Here is a 22,824-nt window from a genome sequence, read left to right as displayed (position 1 = left end):
CATAAAGGGATTTTGAAGAGAAATTAAATTTACAAGAACAAATAAGGAAATTTTTGTTGATTGGAAATTTTTTCTTCTCTTTAAATTGTGGCCGGCCATATGAATTTAATGGGGAGTTTTTATTTTATTAATTCCTCATTAATTCATATTAAGGAAAGCTATTGATATTATTTTTAATAAGTTTCCTTAATTGTCAAGGCCAAGGATTATAAAAGAGGGGGTTAAGGTGCCTTGAAGAGAGACAATATTTTATTTTTCTCTCCCTCTTTTCTTCTTCTTGTGGCCGGCCCTAGCCTTTCTCCTTTCTTCTCTTTTGGTGGCCGAACCATACATCTCTTGGAGCTCTTGTTGGTGGCCGGACCTAGGAAGGAGAAGAAGAAAAAGGAGGAAGCCTAATCTTGAAGATCCTTTGGAGCATTGGTGGTGATCAAGTTCTTCTTCCTTGGAGGTGGTTCTTCTTGTGGCCGAACCTTGCTTGGAGAAGAAGAAGGTGCGTGGTGGTTCTCGTCTCGGAAGATCGTCGCCCACACGACGTCCGGGATAAGAAGAGGAATACGGTAGAAGATCAAGAGGTTTTTCTACAAGGTATAACTAGTAATTTCTATTTCCGCATCATGCTAGTTATTTATGGAAATAATACCAAATACAAGAGGCTTACGTTCTAGTATTTCAATATTTTTTCGAAGTTGTGTTCTTTTGTTTCTTTCTTTTCCTTGTGATTTGATTGTTCTCTTTGGTTAACCTAAAGTTATTTTAGGAAATTAAATATTAGCTTTCTATTAAAGGTTTTGTCTAGTCGGTGGTGGTTGCTCCCATATCCAAGAAGGCCATGTGCCTCGCCACGTCAGTACTGGGAACCTTTTATGGAAATTAATATTTAATGGAATTAATAACTTAAGGAGACTTGGGTCAAACGTGTTAAGTTCCGCAGGAGATCCAAGTCAAAACCTAAAAGAACAAATAGATTAAGTTTTGGATCAAACGTGTAAAGTTCCGCAGGCGATCCAAAATTTAATTTAAAAGAACACATGGTAGCTAGGAAAATGTTCAGACCTTTGTACAAAATTTTTGTACAGTGGAACCTATAGGCTTTCCAAGTAACAACCAACAGTTTCGATCCTACAAAATAGGCCGAGGTGTATCCACAATTATGAAGGTCGACCTCGAGTTATCATCAGGAGATCCTCCCCTAGAGAAACACTAAATCTGATTTGTCTGATCGACTGCACTTCATTGCCAGTGAATTCATACCAAGGTGTCGTCATGGGCTAAAGTTCACTCTTCTCAATCTACATTTGGTTAAACGCCTTCTTGAAGATGATATTAACGGAACTTCCTATATCAACAAAAATCCAATGTATCTTATAATTGGATATAACAACCTCTATGATCAAGATGTAGTCATGGGATACTTCCACCCCGTCCAAGTCATTTGGGACGAAACTAATTTTAGGTCCTTGTGCTTGCTCTTGGCTGCAGCCGATTGTGTGAATCTCTAGTCGGCATGCGTGTAACTTTCTAGCCCAGTTGGAATCTTCGTCGATTGGGCTACAGCCTATCATGTCTGTGCCTCCCCGGGCAACATTGGCGTGGTTTCCTTTTTGCCGAGTCAGGGAACGCTCAGGTTGGACTTGGACGAGGGCTGGTGCCTTGTTTTCTTGCTGTTGGAGCACTGGCCAAGGCCGGTCAGCGTCTCGAGGGCCTCTTCTAGGTAGTTCGTTCTGTTGTTGATTACGCCGATTGTTTGGAAACGACGATCGCTGCCAGAACTCTTGGTTAGCCATACGACGCATACCCTGATTGTACTTATAACACTCATAAATGTTCCCGACTAGTAGTAAGTGCAGGAAGGTTGGACCCATTGGCGGGGCTAGACGAACGGACCTCCATATGCTCAAACATGTCTGGCCTCTACTCGAGAGATGCGACTTGGTCCCGAACTGGTTCCTTTGTGTGCAGGAGTAGGGAGACGGGCTCAGCGCTCTGAGATAGAGACAGTAGCAGGGGTGGCCACCTCTTTCTATCGAGCGGATTGTGCATACTCCATGTTGATATACTTTGTTGCCCTTCCTAGCATATGATCAAAATCCCTAGGGCCTTCTTGATCAGGGATCAGAAGAAGACCTCAACTGTGAGTCATAGGGAGAAAGCACTCACTAAAATCTCCGGAGTAGCTGAAGGGACACCCATGACCACTCGATTGAATCATTTGATGTATGCCTTCAACGCCTCTTTGGGGCGCCATTGCTTGAGGGAGAATAAACTTAATGTGGTTTTGTCATATCAGTGACTACTAGCGAAGTGGTGCAGACAATAATTTTGAAAATCCTTGAAGTTGTAGATGGAGTCCGCCGGGAGTCGGTTGAACCATCTCTGTGCGGAGCCAGAGAAGGTAGTTAAGAACACTCGACACTATCCATGTATTGATGTAGGATGACTGCATTTTCAAACTTGAGTAGGTGGTCATCCGGGTCAATCGCCCTCCATATTCTCCAATCGCTAGGGGTTGAAAAAAGTTCGGTAATTTGTCTTCTAAGATTTCCAGTCAGAACGACACACTTACCGCTCGAGGGAGTTATTGGCAACCGAAACCTTTCCCTTATGAGGATCCCGATCGGGTACATCCCCTCAAGAGGAAGTTGGTGCTACGAGCGAACCTGTGTGTCAAAGAAGAACAAAGAAGGAAGAGACGTCAGTGACTGGCTAGGGAAGGCTCTTCAGCGCAAGCACTCTAACGCTCAAGTTAGAGAATGAGCTACAGAAATGAGTGAAGGACAGTGACGATAAACAGTAAATTTTAGAGCGAAGCCTACTTGCGCCTTGAAGAGGAGACCCCTTATATAATCCCGTTTTTCATCTCTGTATGAATATCAATAACTTACTAAAATAGGATCAACCATTCTGCCAATCTACAGTCTTTTCAAAATTGAACCCACCATCTCTGAGTTTGTAGGGTGGAAACTTCCACCGTGCGGACAACACAGGTAATATTTCTTTGATTCTCTGACAACGTTTACACAAAATACCAAAAACGAATATCGGGGTCATTGGGTTGAGGGGCTATTAATTGTAACACTTCAACGGTGAGCCGGAGGAGTCCTATCTGCTATTCGATCGAACATCGCTCTTGAGCGGGGCCGATTGACTAACGAAGGTTAGGTACCTTGAGGACTCAGCATCGGGTCGGACAAAGAGTCCGGTCGCGTGGTATGTCTTGAAGATCCAATCGGACCAAGAGGACACAGGTTCCAATCGAGCAAGGAGGACTCGGGAGCCGCTCGGACAAAAGGTCCGATTAGCTGAATTGCTCGGTCGAGCTCGGCGACCGTGCTAGCCTTGATTGTTGAACCTTCTTTGAATTTGACCGCCACATCAGCTAACCTTCTTAACTTCGTCCCCAACTTCGGGGCCCCCAACTTATGGCCGTATCAATAGAAAATCCATCCCAGTAGCTATTGTCACCATTTTGCTTCTTTCAAACATCTTCACCAGGAGAATCATGACAATGACGTGCCCAACCTTTGTTTTTAACTCGTCAAGTGAGCTAATCTGCATCAACTTTGGCCTCTCCTGTATGGAACAAAAGACTCATCATTTTGTTTGTAGAAAAGGATTTGTTAGCAATTCCAACGCTGCCGTTGCACGTAGGCCAATTGGAACACAACTCAGGAAAGTAAAATGATTTTCTTGTTCGTAGGATGTGGAGTAATACAACTTGCTAGATTGGAAAAAGATACTGGAACCTCATTATTGATTCAGTTAAGAGACACAATTACCAGTAATTAAGTTCAGAAAAATTGTTTTGAAGCAGAAATTTGGTGCAGAGTTGGGGCATTTGAAAAAGATAAATTCAAGAGCCTACTTTAGCTTTTTTTTATTTTATTTTTATTTTTTATTTATCTCTTGAAGATTATTAGTACGTTTAAGGCAGGCAAACATCCCAAACAGAGAAGATCCCTTTAAAGCACGATCAACATGAGAAGGCGTGTTAGGGGATAGATTGCTGATGAACAGTCGACCACACAAACCCCTACCAAAAATCAGCATCAGTGTTCAAACAAGATAAATAAACTTAGCATGTTTAAAGCAGGCTCGAAATACATGTCAAAAGAAATCCAAACTAATCTTTCTGTAAATTGCAAATGCGTAGAATGTTTAAACTTAAATGAATTAGCAAGTCCCATGTTCACATGTATTACTTCATTTCCTAACAACACTATGCTCACATGTTGACAAGACAAACTTGGTGAGGATGAGGAACCGAAACCAGATTTGATATTTTACTTCATTTCCTAACACAAGTATGCATGTGATCCCATCAACTAGATCATCTGCAAATGTAAATTTTATTTTCACAGTAAAGTAAAAACAGATTTTTGAACTATTATGCACCAACCAACCAGAAGGAGTGGTTCAGGAAAAGGGAATACTTCGTGGTAAGTATGGAGATGAAAGGAACGAATTCCCAAAGCACAAGGATGAATAAAGGAGGAATGGAATGGAATGGAATGGAAGCGCAGTTGCTTACCCTCTCGACGGTGGACTCCACTCCGTGGTAGGCGCTGGGATCGACTGTGAGCTTGTTACCGAACCTGGAATATAATCGGGGTCGACCTCGGCACCCAAATAGCAAATAGCAAATAGCAAATAGCAAATAGCAAATAGCAAATAGGTTCCGTCTTGAGCGGCAGTGGAACGGGGAGCGTTGGGGATGCGCAAGCGCGAGTGAGGAGAAAAGGAGGCGGAGGAGGATAAGCTGCAAATGCGACGGATCGGGGAGCTTCTGCGGGCAGGGCGGAGAACAGATGAACCGAGGAGAGGGGCGTCGACGGCGAACAGATGGAGATGGAGATGGCTGCCTAAGGAAGAGGGCAAACCGAGCCGCCAAATCGACAGAGAGCTTCAGCCGAGAAGGGGAGGAGCCAAGTGCTCGCTGCATCGCGACGTGGCACGGGGTTTTAACTCGGTCGGGTGCTGATCACCCTCACTCGCTTTTTGATTTGATCGTTTTTTGTGAAAGAGAAAGAGAGTACTCGTTCGTTCTGCACTTAAACCTGAAACAGGAGGCGGAGAGGAGGTGAGGCATGAGGAATGAATAACAATGAAACTTTAGTCCCATGTCGCTAAATCAACCTCATCAAATGAGACTGAGAACTTTAAAGCAAGGAAAAATTATGCCGTTCAATTCATACCTTTCTCGGCCTTTTGGCTAAGATCAAGTGTAGTATCTGTTCTTATCAGTTTAATATCTGATACGTGGGCCATTGGTCCACTATGATATTAAATTAATTTTTTATGGGGAGAGGGTTTGTCACAATAGCTTGCTATTGGAATCCTTGCGCGTCGCCTTTGTGTTGCACTATTACATAGGCTGGCGCACTCGACCAAACATAATTTAAATTATAAAATTAGTTTTATACATGGATGACATCAAGAGCCTTTCCCTTTTCCTTTCCCTCTTGTATAAATTGGAAAGTGTGATCCTAACAAATCGAGTTGCTATATCCGTACAACACGTTATGACATGAGAAGACTATACTAAAGAGGGTGAAGAGCAAATTTAGTTCCACGTCGCTGAATTAAGCGCTTCGGGTGCGATTTGGATCTTTAAAAGAAGGTAGGCTGTAACTATCCAATTTATATCTTTCTCAGCCTTTTGGATAAAATCAAGTGTAGTATATGTTATTATTAATTAAATATTTGATAAGTGAGCCATCGGTCTATTACGATGTTAAATTAATTTTTTATTGGGAGAGGGTTCACCATAGTAGTTTGCTACTGGGACCCTCGTGTGGGTTGCCCTTGCATTACATTATAGTATGGATTTGATGCACTAACCAAATATAATTTAAATATCAAGATTAGCATTACAAAAATTATATTAAATTGAGTCAGTGCAATTAAAATCTATTTTGTTTTGCAATCTTGCATATTGCACGTCGAGAGTTTAGATATGGAGGTCGGCCTTTGTTGGTTCCATTCTAGTTGATAGAAAAACATATCTAAAGTATTAATCGTGAACTTAGGCATCTCTAGAGTATATTGAACTTAGACTGTAAATAAGGAAAGTTAGATTTTAGCATGTTCAAGTATAAAAAGTTAAGTTTTAGCGTGTGAAAGTTATTTTGAAGTTTATTTTATTTTTTATAAGTTGATTTAAATTTGGTTTAAGCTTTCATTCCTTTATATATTCTTGTCTTCACAAATTAAGCTTAGCTTAAACTTCTCAATTTAAGTTTGGTTTGAAGTTGATCTTTTTATATATTATCGAACTCTAAATTTAAACTAATTTGATTGCTTAAAATTTTTTATTTATTTGATCGGTTATTAAGCTTTCATAGTTTAAATTTACTTTTCATTTTATTTTTTCATTTAGTGTTTTGATAATAGTTTTATTAATGATTGGTTGAATCGGTGCGAGATTGCACGAAGCCAGCCGTTGGAGGAATTGCTGGATCCCGATTGGGCCTTCTACTCTAGTTCCTCGTTTAGTGTGAGGGCCCGTTATCAACGCAGCAGGATCATGCGGTAAAGTACCGCCAGCTGTTGCTATACCAATTTTTGCGCTCGGGCAGTTATCAACAATTCAAAATCCTCTTGCGCCATAGTAACTGTAGTAAGTCGTCCAACTTCTTCTATCTCTGCGCTTCAAATTCAGGCGAATTTTTCACATACATCGCCAAAGTTGATTCTATTTGAAAGCGGTGGAGATGACGAGTTGGGTAGGTGGCTCTGTCATTGACAATTGGAGAAGATTGTGAGATGAAGGAGAGATGACACTACACCTTCCTGTGCACACCAGAGCGATCAAATGGAATATTAGAGTGAGAACAACGGAGGGGGTCCCTAGCACATGTACTCCGACGATCAAGTCAGTGAGGTGGCCGAGCATAAAGTGGAGAAGATGACAATAGATACGTATGTGCGTAAGTAAAATATGTGAGCATATCTCGCCAACAGAAATATCCTCTTTTATATCACCTCTCATAACATCTAAAATAATGATGTGACAAAAAAATTTGGTATTACAATATGTCGGGTGATAGAAGATATACATTCATGACGAGCCAAATTTCAATGATTCGTCTTTACCATTTTTAGACCTAGCAATGTAACTCTTCCAAATTAAGCAATCCAAACAAATTCAAAGAACCGATCATCATCTCCTTGGATTGTCTTAGCTTTGCACTTAGAAGTGAAGAGGGTAGCTAAATAACTAAGACTTTCTGTAGCTCAATGGCCCGCATCGAGGAGAGTTTCCTGCTTTCACATCTGAACGCCCCTGAACATTGATCTTGAGGAAGAACCTATGAAGAGGATGAGGATGACCACGGTGATGAGCCGGTAGGGGAAGACACGATGAGGTCGACGCCGATGGTGATGCCCAGCATAAGCATGGGCTGGAACGAAAAGGCGAGGTTGTAGTCGATTGACCTTGTATGGAAGCTGAGTCGGATGGGGGTGCCGGCGATGAGGCGAGAACGTTGACGGCTGGAGGATCTGCGCACACCATAAACCAATCACATGGGAGCGCAAGCGCCCACAACCAGGGAAGAGGTCATTGGCGAAGGGTCTCCGACACTCAAGTCAGACTGAGAACCCAGCGAATTGTAGAAATGAAGAAGATGCGTATGCGTGCACGTACCTGACCAACGGGGAGGACCTCCCCTTTTATAGCACAAGAAACTCTCGCCCCCTGGAATGCGACCTTCTGTTCTGATTGATAACAATGACCTTGCATCGGCCAAGTTGAACTTGCAGATCCTAGAAACGTACTGTCTTCACATTCCTAGTCCTCAAGACCACCCTTATCATCCTCTCCTTGATTTCGTCACTTTCTTTAAGGATCAGCTTCATGCTGGGTTTTCGATTTCCCATTCCCTCATTTTTTCTGACCTAAGTCGGTATTTTCATGTTCCTCTTTCTCAATTTGCACTTAATGCCTTTTGTGCTATGTGCGGAATGGTGATCATCTGCCGCCTATACGATATCTCCTTATCTCCCCATCTTTTTCATCGCTTCTACAACCTCAAAATATCGGAACACGATTTTTTCGTGGTTCAATCATGACCCAAGTCCATGTTCTTTAAGAACATTCCTTCCTCTAATAAGGGTTGGAAATCCTACTTTTCCTTTATTCAAGCACCTCAGCCCATAATTTGGTCGATCGAGTGGCAATCAGATCTCCCTTCTTCTTCTAAATTAGGGGACCATCATCACGAGCCCGCCTGTTCTGCTGCTTCGGAGAAGTTAACAGATGTGCAGTTCATCCTGCCCGCCTTGCTTTACAAATGCCTTCTCTATGTATTTGGGCTGAGTCCAAGCGACACCGTCCTACTAGCTCCCTTTGGTAAGCTCAAACAACTGAACTTCTATCTCCCCACTGAGTGAGGTTTTCCCTTTCCTTGCAGAGTACATCATGTTTAAAACTCATGCCCTCGCCTCCTTAAAGCTAAAGAAGGATATAATCTGTCGACAGGGGCAGGCCCTTTTGGTTGACCGACAGGAGCAACCGATCGGCCCTTCAGGAGAAGCACCTTGTCCTCAAGCAAGTGACAGTGAAGTGGCAGCCAGCGCAGATAGGGAAATTGCCGAGCCACTTGCCCCTCCAGAGGAGGCTCCTTCCGTGGGTCTCGAGGAGCCATTACGAGTTCAACACAAAAGGCGTCGTGTCACTCTATCTGTCCAATCATCGCCTGAGCGGCCTTCTTCAACCCGTCCTTTTACTTGGGTATCTATTCCTACCCAAGCGAGTACTTCTGCCTCGCTTGGCTACATTGCTTGACTTCTCGGTTCCTCGGGACAACCACAAGGGTGAGTGACTTCCCAGGCAAGCGACTCTCCTGCTACTTCTGCGCCCCCAGGCTTTCATCAATCATCCCGTGCGCGGAGCCTGTCTCACCTTCATCCTGCCCGACTAAAAACTACCTTTTGCGTTCCTTAGGCTTTAACGTGCCTTACCTTCAAGTAGTGCAACCTCCTCTAGTCCCAAGTCCCCCACCGTTTTGTTGGTAGATGCGACTAAAGGGACTTTTAGTAGAGGCCTAGAAGGATGCGGCAGACAAGGTGCTAAACTACCTTGTGCTGGATTTAGCAAACAAGTTTTCTCGACAACTGTTTGCAGTAAGTTCTGGTAGCTTTACTTTTGTATATGGATTGCTTGCTAATTGTATCCGTCGGCATGCTTGTGTAACTGGGATGGGTGTATCCCAAGTCGTTGCAGGGTTGCAACGGGAAAATGAAACGCAGCAAGATCAAGTTTAGAACTATGGAGATTGAGAATAATTATTTCAATTGTTTGATTTATTTTAGACTTAACTTGGCTTGGTTCGATTACCGTATCTAAATTTCTATGCCATAAAACTTGACTCGTTTACTGCCAAATTTATAAGATGGATCATTTTTAAAATCTGCTTGCAGAAATTCCTTTTGTAGAGAGAACCCATATTAAATATTTCTTTTCTTATAAAATATAATAAAAAGATAACGAAAGAAAAATTATAAAACTTTAGTAGAGAAAGCCTAAGATAGTTGATGGAATATCAATGTTCAATTCATGAACATTCACAGAGAAATAAATCCAACGCTCCCATCACTAATTTTCATATAGCTCGAATGGTTTAAAATTATCAAGCTCGCTCACCACTAAAAGCAAACTCTCATATTTTTAATCGTGGATCAATTTATCAATCGATCACAATATTATTCAAACAAAAAATATTTTATTCTCAAATAAAAATTTTATTGTTAACTTAGGTTATTTTTATCAATGGAAATTATTTTAATCTTTTATACATTTATTTTTGCAATACATCATACAACCAGTACGATAAATTCTTCACTAGAATTTTACATTGACGTCTATTGGGTTATCCTTTATACATTCACATTCACATTCACATTCGAATTTTAGTTTGATTACATGCAACAACTATAAGAAATTAATCAACCGTCCCGAGCCTAGATACAACAATTAGATCCTCTAAGTGGTTAATCAGACGTCTTATGTATTGCGACACATTATAAAAAATTTTCTCTAATAGAATAACAAACTTAAAAATGTTAGCCACTTGAATGGACCTCCATGAATACATTTTCAATTTATCTCGATAATTGATGAAATTTTTCATAAGGCCGAATATGTCATCTCTAGAATTAATCGATTTGAAAAACTAGATACTTAAATTATAAAATATAAAAGATATAAAAGACAGATCAACTAATGATCAAAACTGATGGGTGGGGCTATCAATAATTCTTTGATCTAAATAATAAATGAATTAGATTCCACTCATTTATGCGGATTCAAATTCATATAATGAATTGACTAACACGACAACGGCTATCAAGTGGCCACAAATTGAAAGACACGCAACCGCAGATTGATAACCAAGAGGAGCGTCATTGCCACTTTCAGTTGGACACTCGAATGGAGTCATCAACGGTGAGGCAAGTGTCGTAGCCCACACAACAAGCAAAGTTAGAAGGGTTTTCCGTCCGATTTTGAGTGGACAAAAAAACCTAAAAAAGTGATCTGCAAATTAATTCATAAATCCCTCCATCCATTATTTGACGACAAGTAAACATCAAAAAGGATGAGTAATTCATCCTCCCTCATGAAAAAAGGCTTGAAGACTTTTCCATGGAAAACTTTAAACTTTCTTTAGTTTTTTCAATTCGTCCTTACAAGGGAGCATAAATGCCTCAAACTATCATTTAATTTAGATTTTTGGAAGCGCATGTAGATTTTGAAAATTTTAATTTCTCCCTCTTAACTTTCATAATACCAAAAGCACCCAATATATTCTCGTTATACCCCTCGTTAAGTTACAACTCTTAAAAATTTCTTTATCTTTCATAAAATTTTGTTTACTCATTCAAAAATTAACTGCTCCCAATTTATATTGTCAAATTCAGATCTAAGCAGATATGAATACATTAGGACATTTATTTTAACTTAAAATGGTAAAGGAATACTCTAGGTCTATCAATCATGAAACTGATTGATGGACTTACATTATTCAACAATTTGAAATTTTGAAATTGTTTTAATCTGAAGCGTTCTAAGAATTTATTGATGAAGTTAATTGGAAGCATTATTATATTTGGACATATGATAAACGCTTGATAAATTTTATCATTAGAATTCGCTGTAATCAATGGATAAAACTTACAATTGAATATAAAAAACTCTAAATAATTTCAAATTAAAATTAACATAATTTTAAAGTCTCCTTATTATATTCATGTCTAATATGTGAATTTGATAGCATAAATTTAGAACATTAAATTTTAAATGAATAGAATAAACATTTAGAGGAGGGAAACTTTTGAAAGGGGGTAAACATACTTCATGATTTTGATATTATACTCACCGAAGAGTTTTTTCAAAAAAAAAAATTAAAACAAATTAAATATTTTTAAAAAATAATTTTTAATATGTTTCAATAGGTCAAAAGTGAACCATGTGGATAGAAGACAGTATTTCACATGGTGCTTTGTTTCACGGACATATTTCTTTTAGTTGATATTAAATATTCAATATATCCTTATTAATTCGGAATATTAGGGTTATAATTAAATCAAACGTTAGTAAATAAACTAGATGCTTGACTTGATTAAAATTTATTTATATTTGTTCAATATACATAAAATTAATTAAATAAACAAGATTTACAACTCGATTAACTAAACCAACAAGCTTGAACACATGTACTTTCGTTAATGTTTATGAACATATCCATGTCCGCGAATAACATTGGTGAACCATGTTCATAAATAAAACTCTTATCAACTTGTTAAATAAATAAAGGAAAACTTTCAAAATGAACTAATAAATTTATATTATAAAGTTTAATAACTAATCAAACAAGCTTAAAATATAAAAATTTCAAACAATCAAAAGAACTTGAATTGAGAGTTAGATAATATCTAAATAAACCAAGTTCAAACTAAACTTAAGTTCATAAAAAAGAAACCAAGTCAAAGTCGAACAATCATTTTAACGACTTGGTTTATTTTATGCTCGGTTTGAATCGGTTTGTTTTTCATCTTTGAACGAATATAAATGCCTTACCAAAATAGGATCCTTAATTGAACCCATCGTCTTTGAGCTTGCACGGTGGAAACTTCCACCATACAGACAGTACGAGGAATATTCCTTAGATTCTCTAACAGCGGTTACATAAAACGCCAAAAAGAATTATCAGATCATTGGGCTAAGGGACTATTAATTGTTGGGGTTGCAATTTTGTGACCCGACACGAAAACACGACCCGAACATGAAAAAATCTGGATAGGGCCAGGTCTTATTGGGTTCGTATCAACCTGATTGACACGATTAATAAATGGGTTGGGTTCAAGTCAATCTGAATGACCCGATTACAACCCATGAACTCATTTATAAATATTTTCAGGTCGGGTTCAAGTCGGATTCTAGTTAAATTTTGGTTAAAATAAGCATATTTTAATAAAATTGGTCTTTTCAGGTCGGGTTCGGGTTAAAATGAACATTTTTTATTATTGGGTCATTTTAGTCTAGGTCGGGTTCAGGTTGGATTCGGGTTGTGGATCATTTCAATTTAAGTTCGGGTCAAGGACAGATAAATGGGTTGGGTTGAACAATTTGACCCGAAATAATAATCAGGTCGGGTTTAGGTTTTGATGTTCCAACCCCTCAATCCGCCAATCCGAACCTGCCAACCCGAACCTGACCCGAATTGCTACCCCTAATTAATTGTAACACTTCAAAAGTGGGCTGGACAAGTCCTATTTGCTGTTCGATCGGGCATTGCTCTTGAACAAGTCCGATCGACTTCCGAAGGTTAGATATCTTGAGGACTTGGCATCCGGTCGGGCAAAGAACACTGTCGAGTAGTATGTCTACAAGATCCGATTGGACCAATAGGACTTAGGTTCCAATCGAACCAGGAGGACGCGGGAGCTGCTCGGACAAAAGGTCTGATCGATTGAATTGCTCGGTTGAGCATTGTAGCCGTGCTAATCCGGATTGTTGACCCTTTTTTATTTTGTCCACCACATCAACTAACCTTCTTGACTTCATCACCAACTTTAGGCGCCCCACCTTATTTGTCATATTACAAGCCTTTCTTCCAAATCTAGTTGAAGGAGACATCAAACTTGACTGACTAGAGTCATGTGTCTTTTTGTATTTTCAATCCCCGGTCAGACGCTTGGTTCGAGTGGACATCATCCCCTAGCGGCCATACTCGTACCTCAAAAACAAGGTACATTACCTAAAATTAATGCTATAGTGCGGTAAACATGTTTCTTTTACCATAATAATGATTACCGTCTCCCATCCCTAATAAATGTGGGTTGCATTTCTCCACCACGTGGTGCACGCCTATGAAAAAAAATATCTAAACAACAAGTCACTGTTAGGGTTTGCTGCGACAAGTATTCATTTGAATTCAATGGCCCTGATTCCTCCTCCCTCTCCTACTTCCCATGATCGGACGGCTTTGGTGGAGCATTGCTAAAGTTTTTAAGTCTTTGAGCGTTCCCTTCGACCCCTATCTGTTATTATCATTTCGCGACTTCTTCTTCGACCTTTCTCATTGTCGTCTATGCTTGTTTAGGGTTTCCTCTCGTCATTGTAAGTATTTCCTCCTTCATTTCCTCTTCTCATTTGTTGTGGCCACTGCACCCCCTGCCCTATCCCCTATTTATGGCATAACCTAACCACCTTGAATTTTAATGGAGGAAAGGTTGAGCAGATACGCCTCACCTATGAGCTCCCCGTCGACCATCATATCATCATAGCTTCAACCAACGATCATCCTAATCTTCCACCTGACGACTACATTACCCTTTTTAGAGACCATTCTCTAGCCTATCTTCTCTTTCTGTTACACCCCTTCTTTTCAGAAATCTATGGCTACTTTTTATGTTCCTCACCAATAATTAGCCCTAAACTCATTCAGGTTACTGTGTGGGGTCACTATTCTCTTTCGATTATACCGTGTCCCTCTACATCCCAGCGTCTTTTACTATTTTTATTATCCTAAAAATCCGAACTGGGCATTTTCCTTCTTCAAGCCAGGATGGGTTTCGTCTTCTTTGACAAAATGCTTACTTTTAACAAAGGTTGAAAATCTCATTACTTTTATCTCTGATCAATCTCTCATGTTTCATCTTAGATAGGCTAGTAGATGGAATTGCCCCTCGCGCTCGAACTAGGTGAATTCAAATGGGAGGCCATGAATATCATCGCCTCAAAGATTCTATCCAGTCTAAAATTCAACATCCACAAGGTGCTCCTAGAGAGTTTCTTGTACTTTTTTGGCTAAGTCCCATTCGACCTCGACTACCCTACAACTTCGGTAAGAAATTCAACTTCCATCTGGTGTTATATCTAACTAGTTTCACTTTTTTGTTTTGTAGTTAGAACCATATGGAAAGCGTGTGTATCTGAGTCCATCAAGTTGGACAATGAAGAGATAAATCGACACGCGGAAGTCTAGCGGGAAACCGAGCTGACTCATTGTGATGCCATGCTGCTCGTCTCAACTGAGGAGTTGATCGACGATAATTGTGCCAGCAGGGCCGCGAGTAGCTATGCGATGGTCAATACTAGAGAATTGTCACCGCCTCGACCATTCCTGGTCCGGAGCAAGTCCCTTCTGAGTCCACCACCTCCGACATGTCTATGCGTATTCGTCGCAATAGACGCTGATCGACTACACCTATACGCCGAATCTCCACCGGCATGTGTGTACCTCACCCATTGTCTGAGCGAGGAGAAAGTTCGGTGCCAACCCCTCCTATGCACGAGGTCGTCTGTTAAGATCCCGCCTCTCCCGCCCAGACGTTGCTAGATCCTCCCACACCAACCAGACGCATAGCCTAGTTGTCCATTTCCTTCCTACCACCTCCCTCGACCGAATCGTCAAGGCCTCGCGAGAAGAGAACAAAAATCACTTCCAAACCCAAATCAAAGTCTAAGTTTAGCAAGAAAGGGTCCGAGCCTCGCAAGGCCAACGCTATTCTCTGGCTACCTTCCCACAAATGGCTCTACACAAACCCCTCCAAGCTTCGAGCCCCAGCATCTCATAAAGATACAAGGTCTGCTAGCCCAGACCTAGGCTGACTCTATGGCATATATGATCAAACGCATCCCAAAGGAATTAGACGATCCTTTTTCTTAGGATGTCATAGCAGTGAATTTTTTCAATCAAATAGATTTTCTCCTTTACCTTTTATTTTAACTTCCCCGCTTTTGTCAGTTTTGGGTGACGAGTCTATCCCTCTGTAAAAAGTTGGTGGAGCTGAGTCATGATTATCAAATTCGGAAGGGCTTTGTGGGAGAAGCAGGAACCTCCCTAGCCCCCTCTGTGCAACTCCAAGGAGAAGTAGCTCATCTGAAGGAGGAGCCGGAGAGCCAAAATAACCTTTTGCTATGGGCCGAGCAGGTCCTTATCGAGGAGAAAGAGAGGACATTGTCAAAGAGGCGTCCATGGAGAAACTTCTAAACCAACTATGAATCACTGAGTAAAGAGAACACTCGAAAAGTAAGGGTCATATCGAACCTGGAGCAAAAGAATTTCGAAGCCAGAGTCCTTTCCTCAAATTTAAAAGAAGTAGAGACCACCCATACCCTCAAGCTGATGAGCAAAACATTCGAGTTGACCGTGATGGATTTACAGCTCGAGGAGAAGCAACAAGCTTTGGATGCTAAGGGCGCCGAGCTAAAAGCGTTAAAGGACAAGCTGACCAATTACAAGGTGTGGCAGGTTGATCGGCTTGAAGCCTATAAGATGGTTTATCTATGCTTTCAGGCATGTAAACTTCCAAGATTTTTGCTTACGGAGTGAAGGGTGCCATAAAGCAGCTCAGGGAAGGTGACCATCTTATTGCAGATATCCCAACAAATTTTATAACCGCTAGAAGATTTTTAGAAGATATCCTAGATGACGTCTTCCTTGATTTTTCTTAAGATTTTATAAAATCTTTTAGCTTTGGGGCTTTATCACCCTCTTTGTTGTAAGAATTTAAGTTGTTTTACTGTGAATATCTTTTATTGCTCTTAGGACCTTGTATTCCTCTCTTCGTATTGCATCAAATTTTGTGACCAAATCTATTATAGTCAAGCTTAAATAGATAATAAACACATTCACATCTCGCTAACATCCCAAAGTTGGGAATTGTCCTGATCGATCGGTCAACCTTTGCTCTAATACTCATACGTGGCCATTGGTTTAGTGGCTCTCGGATGACTTCATCTTTGTCGCCTCACCAGAGGTTCCTCGATGAAATATCGACCAAGTGGACAATAAATAGATAGCAATCAACCATTTCGATCTTCATTGACTTATTCGACCAATTGGCTGAGTTGACGACCGAGTTGTGCCGAGCAAGCGACTGAATTGTACTGAGCGAGTGGTTGAGTGGTGTTGAACAGGCGATTGAATCATGCCGAGCAAGCAGATGAATCGTGCTGAGTGGGTTGCTGAGTGGTGTTGAGCGTGTGACTGCATAATCTCTCCATAAATACACGGGGGACCATCTATGTCTTGGCGCTAGGGCGCAAGAGTTTGGAATTGAACCTTCGATGGGATGGTCGAAGAGCACAGGGAAACTCGCATATAACTCGGCCCTAAGTCTCGAGAGCCTGGAATTGAACCTCCGATCGGATGGTTTAAGACACAGGGAAATCCACTTATAACTCGATGAAAGGGAAAGGGGAAACTCACTTATAATTCGATGTTAAGGCTCGAGAGTCTAGAATTGAACCTCCAACTGGATAGTTGAAGGGCACGGAGAAATTCACTTATAACTTGGCACTAAGGCTCGAGAATTTGGAATTTAACCATCAATCGGATGAACGAAGGGCACGGAAAAACCTGCTTATAACTTGACCTCGAGTTCTCATCAAGGGCTCCTCCCCCAGAGAAACACTCAATCTGATTTGTCTGATCTACTGCACTTCATTGCCAGTGAATTCATACCAAGACGTCGTCATGGCCTAAAGTTCACTCTTCTCTATATCTAGTAGAATGTCTTGTTGAAGATGATATTAATGGAACTTCGTATATCAACAAAAATCTGTACAGTTGCTGGATACGTAGATGCAGACTATGCAGGAGATTTAGATAACAGGAGGTCTACAGCAGGATACATGTTCACTATGGCAGGAGTACTTATTTGTTGAAAATCTATGATACAATCTATTGTTGCATTGTCTACTACGGAGTCCGCGTACATGGCAACAGCTGAAGCAGCGAAGGAAGCTTTATGGCTTACAGGGTTGGTCAGAGAACTGGGTGTTCAGCAAGGTGAAGTCAAGTTGTTATGCGATAGTTAGAGTGCTATGTATTTAGTGAAGAATCAAGTGTATCATGTGAGAACCAAACACATTGATGTGAGGTTTCACAAGATCAGAGAGTTGATTGCTTCTGGGAAAATTCAACTTGAGAAAGTTCACAATGCAGACAATGCTGCAGATATGCTGACAAAGCCAGTGGCCACAGAGAAGTTTAAACATTGCTTGAACTTGATCTATATCTCTAGATGCTAAAGGAAGGAAGCCCAGACCCAGAGATCCAGATGGAGTCTTGTTCAGATACTCGTGTTCTTCGAAGGGGTGAATATTTGCCAAGGTGGAGATTGTTGAAGGGTGACTCATATTTGGATAAAGGTTAATATGAGGGATGTTATGAAAGAAAAATCTGTTAAGATTTTTCTTAATAAAATTCTGTTAAGATTTTATATAACAAAATTTTGTTGTGATTTTTCATAACAAAATTCTGTTACGATTTTATCGGGTCTGGGATTTAGCATTATTTATAGGGACTATTGTAAGCCTATTGTACAACAACAAAACACAAGAATCATTAGATGTGATTCTCTTGTGTAGAGAGAATTCTAATAAAGCTTCGGCCGTTTTGTGGAGTAGGCAAGTCGCCGAACCACGGTAACCCTTTTTTCTTTCTCTTCTTCTTCTCATTCCTCGTGTTTGCTCTCCTTTTTGTGCATCTTTGTCTTGTTGTTCCGCGCGATCTCTTTTCTCTCTTCCCCTTCTTCCGTGGTTTAGAGGTTGAGAGGTATTGCCCTCTTTTTGCGCAACAATTGGTATCAGAATCATGGTACGAACCAGATACCATGTGGGGTGGCCTTGAACGAAGTTGAGGGTGAGCCCGGAGTAGGTCAAGGTGACCGGATGTTCGTGGGAGGCCTGGAGCAGGTCAGGGTGATTGGATACTTGTGTGGAAGCAAGTAGGGCAGGGTGATGACCAGATGCTCGCAGGGAGGCCCGAAACAGGTCAGGGTGACCGGATACTCGCGGGGAGGCTTGGAGCAGGTCAGGATGACTGGATGCTTGCGGGAGGCCTGGAGCAGGTCAAGGTGACCAGATACTCGCGGGGAGGCGAGTAGGTCAGGGTGACCGGATGCTCGCAGTGAGGCCCGAAGCAGGTCAAGGTGACCGAATGCTCGCGGGGAGGCCCGGAGTAGGTCAAGGTGACCGGGTGCGGGTGTTTGCGGGGAGGCCCAGAGCAGGTCAAAGTGACTAGATGCTCGCGGGGAGGCGCAGACCATGAGAGTAATTGTGGTCCTTCGTTTAAGGGGAGGATTGTTAGGGTTCAATCAAAATTCCACATTGGAAAGATTTGGTAAAGATCATAGGGTTAAAAGGATGCAAGATATCTCCATTGACATGAGACCTTTTGGGTAGAATCCAAGAGCAAAGCCATGAGGGCTTAAGCCCAAAGTGGACAATATCATGCCATTGTGAAGATATGTGGACATCCTTTGGGCACAACACATATGATCAAAATCCCTAAGGGCTTCTTGATCAGGGATCAGAAGAAGACCTCAACTGTGACTCCTAGGGAGAAAACACTCACTAAAATCTCCGGAGTAGCTGAAGGGGCGTATGCCTTCAACGTCTCCTGGACCATTGCTTGAGGGAGAATAAACTTAATGTGGTTTTGTCATATCAGTGACTACTAGCGAAGTGCTGCAAACAATACTTTTGAAAATACTTGAAGTTGTAGATGGAGTCCGCCGGGAGTCGGTTGAACCATCTTTGTGTGGAGCTAGAGAGGGTAGTTAAGAACACTCGACACTTGACACGATCCATGTATTGATGGAGGATGACTGCACTTTCAAACTTAAGTAGGTGGTCATCTGGGTCAATCGCCCTCCATATTCTCCAATCGCCAAGGGTTGAAAAAGACTCGGTAATTTGTCTTCTAAGATTTCCAGTCAGAACGACACACTTACCACTCGAGAGAGTTACTGGCAACCAAAACCTTTCCCTTATGAGGATCCCGATCGGGTTGATCCCCTCAAGAGGAAGTTGGTGCTACGAGCGAACCTGTGTCTCAAAGAAGAACAAAGAAGGAAGAGACGTCAGTGACGGGCCAGGGAAGACTCTTTGGCGCAAGCACACTAACACTCAAGTTAGAGAATGAGCTAAAGAAATGAGTGAAGGACAGTGACAATAAATAGTGAATTTTGAGAGCGAAGCCTACCTGCGCCTTGAAGAGGAGACCCCTTGTATAATTGTATAATAACGTTTTTCATCACTGTATGAATATCAATACCTTACTAAAATAGGATCAACCATTCTGCCAATCCACAGTCTTTTCTAAATTGAACCTACATCTCTGAGTTTGCAGGGTGGAAACTTCCACCGTACGGACAACATAGGTAATATTTCTTTGATTCTCTGACAGCGTTTACACAAAATTACCAAAAACGAATATCGGGTCGTTGGGTTGAGGGGCTATTAATTGTAACACTTCAACGGTGAGCCGAACGAGTCCTATCTGATGTTCGATCGGACATCGCTCTTGAGCGGGGCCCGTTCGACTACCGAAGGTTAGGTACCTTGAGGACTCGGCATCGGGTCGGACAAAGAGTCCGATCGAGTAGTATATCTAGAAGATCCAATTGGACCAAGAGGACTCAGGTTCCAATCAAGTCAGGAGGACTCGGGAGCCACCCGGACAAAAGGTCCGATCAATTGAATTGCTCGATCGAGCTCGGCGACCGTGCTAGCCTTGATTGTTGAACCCTCTTTGACTTTGACCGCCACATTAGCTAGCCTTCTTAACTTCGTCCCCAACTTCGGGGCCTCCAGTTTATCGTCGTGTATCAATAGAAAATCCATCCCAGTAGCTATTGTCACCATTTTGCTTCTTTCAAACATCTTCACCAGGAGAATCATGACAATGACGTGCCCAACCTTTGTTTTTTAACTCGTAAGTGAGCTAATCTGCATCCACTTTGGCCTCTCCTGTATGGAACAGAAGACTCATCATTTGTTTTTGTAGAAAAGGATTTGTTAGCAATTCCAACGCTGTCGTAGCACGTAGGCCAATTGGAACACAACTCAGGAAAGTAAAATGATTTTCTTGTTCGTAGGATGTGGAGTAATACAACTTGCTAGATTGGAAAAAGATACTGGAACCTCATTATTGATTCGGTTAAGAGACACAATTACCAGTAAGGTCAGAAAGAAAGAAAAATTGTTTTGAAGCAGAAATTTGGTGCAGGGTTGGAGCATTTGAAAAAGATAAATTCCAGAGCTTAGTTTAGCTTTTTCCTTTTTTTTTTTAAATTTTTTTTTTTTTATCTCTAGAAGATTAATAGTACCTTTATGGCAAACATCCCAAACAGAGAAGAACGATCAACATGAGAAGGTGTCTTATTAGGGGTTAGATTGCTGATGAACAGTCCACATAAACCCCTACCAAAAATCAGCCTCACTGTTCAAGCAAGATAAACGTCTGCAGAAATGATAAATTATCACTACAACTTAGCATGTTTAAAGCAGGCTCGAAATACATGTCGAAAGAAATCCAAACTAATCTTTCTGTAAATTGCAAATGCGTAGCATGTTTAAACTTAAATGAATTAGCAAGTCCCATGTTCACATGTATTACTTCATTTACTAACAACACTATGCTCACATGTTCACAAGACAAACTTGGTGAGGATGAGGAACCGAAACCAGATTTGATATTTTCCTTCATTTCCTAACACAAGTATGCTTGTGATCCCATCAACTAGATCATCTAAAAATGTAAATTTTATTTTCACAGTAAAGTAAATACTTGGTGGTTCAGGAAAAGGGAATAGTGGTAAGTATGGAGATGAAAGGAACGAATTCCCAAAGCACAAGGATGAATAAAGCAGGAATGGAATGGAAGCGCAGTTGCTTACCCTCTCGACGGTGGACTCCACTCCGTGGTAGGCGCTGGGATCGACTGTGAGCTTGTGTCCGAACCTGGAATATAATCGGGGTCGACCTCGGCACCCAAATACCAAATAGCAAATAGCAAATAGCAAATAGCAAATAGGTTCCGTCTTGAGCGGCAGTGGAACGGGGAGCGTTGGGGATGCGCAAGCGCGAGTGAGGAGAAAAGGAGGCGGAGGAGGATAAGCTGCAAATGCGACGGATCGGGGAGCTTCTGCGGGCAGGGCGGAGAACAGATGAACCGAGGAGAGGGGCGTCGACGGCGAACAAATGGAGATGGCTGCCACGTAGAGCGAACATTTAACGCCTATTGTGGAACTACTAAACACAAGGTTCGGACTCGGTCGGGTGCTGATCACCCTCACTCGCTTTTTGATTTGATCGTTTTTTGGGAAAGAGAAAGAGAGTACTCGTTCGTTCTGCACTTAAACCTGAAACAGGAGGCGGAGAGGAGGAGAGGCATGAGGAATGAAGAACAATGAAACTTTAGTCCCATGTCGCTAAATCAACCTCATCAAATGAGACTGAGAACTTTAAAGCAAGGAAAAATTATGTCGTTCAATTCATACCTTTCTCGGCCTTTTGGCTAAGATCAAGTGTAGTATCTGTTCTTATCAGTTTAATATCTGATACGTGGGCCATTGGTCCATTATGATATTAAATTAATTTTTTATGGGAAGAGGGTTCATCACAATAGCTTGCTATTGGAATCCTTGCGCGTCGCCTTTGTGTTGCACTATTGTATAGGCTGGCGCACCCGACCAAATATAATTTAAATAACAAAATTAGCTTTATTAAAGCTATATTAAATTGAGTTAGTTCTTAAATTTATTCTTTATGTTTTACTTCTTTAAAAAACATTAGATACCTTCTTACTACTCGGATACCCAATCCACCAAGAGAGTGTGATCCCAACAAATCGAGTTGTTATATCAACAGAGAGACATGAGTTGCAACTTTAGTCCCACGTCGCTGAATTAAGCGCTTCGAGCGCGATTTGAATCTTCAAAAGAAAGTAGGATGTAACTATCCAATTTATATCTTTCTCAGTTTTTTGGCTAAAATCAAGTATAGTATATGTTCTTATTAATTAAATATTTGATAAGTGAGTCATCGGTCTACTATGATGTTAAATTAATTTTTTATTGGGAGAGGCTTCACCATAGTAAGTTTGCTACTGAGATCCTCGTGTGTGTCGCCCTTACGTTGCACCATTGTATGGGTTTGATGCATCTAAACAATATAATTTAAATATCAAGATTAACATTACAAAATTATATTAAATTGAGCCAGACTAATTAAAATATATTTTGTTTTGCAATCTTGCATATTGCACGTTGGGAGTTTAGATATGGGGGTTGGTCTTTGTTGGTTCCATTCTATTTGATAGAAAAACATATCTAGAGTATTACTCGTGAACTTAGGCATTTGTAGAATATATTGAACTTAGGCCGTAAATAAGGAGGGTTAGGTTTTAGCGTGTTCAAGTATAAAAAGTTAAGTTTTAGCGTGTGAAAGCTATTTTGAAGTTTATTTTATTTTTTATAAGTTGATTCAAATTTGGTGTAAGCTTTCATTCCTTTAGATATTCTTGTCTT

General features: G+C 41.0%; 4 non-coding genes across 4 annotated transcripts; all 4 read left to right on the top strand.

The window, feature by feature from the left end:
* The first annotated feature begins 5,188 nt into the window (after positions 1–5,188).
* Positions 5,189–5,385, top strand: LOC121988255. Its single transcript, XR_006113988.1, has one exon. It is a non-coding gene; the product is annotated as a U2 spliceosomal RNA (small nuclear RNA).
* A 254-nt stretch (positions 5,386–5,639) lies between these two features.
* Positions 5,640–5,839, top strand: LOC121988276. The gene has a single exon (XR_006114003.1). It is a non-coding gene; the product is annotated as a U2 spliceosomal RNA (small nuclear RNA).
* Positions 5,840–21,791: 15,952 nt separating this feature from the next.
* On the top strand, positions 21,792–21,988 carry LOC121988263. The gene has a single exon (XR_006113996.1). It is a non-coding gene; the product is annotated as a U2 spliceosomal RNA (small nuclear RNA).
* A 275-nt stretch (positions 21,989–22,263) lies between these two features.
* LOC121987992 lies at positions 22,264–22,464 on the top strand. Its single transcript, XR_006113776.1, has one exon. It is a non-coding gene; the product is annotated as a U2 spliceosomal RNA (small nuclear RNA).
* The last annotated feature ends 360 nt before the right edge of the window (positions 22,465–22,824 follow it).

This window comes from Zingiber officinale, chromosome 5B, assembly GCF_018446385.1.
Source record: "Zingiber officinale cultivar Zhangliang chromosome 5B, Zo_v1.1, whole genome shotgun sequence".
Classification (NCBI taxonomy): Eukaryota; Viridiplantae; Streptophyta; class Magnoliopsida; order Zingiberales; family Zingiberaceae; genus Zingiber; species Zingiber officinale.
Note: the sequence above shows the minus strand (reverse complement) of the source record. Positions and strands in the feature narration are given on the sequence as shown.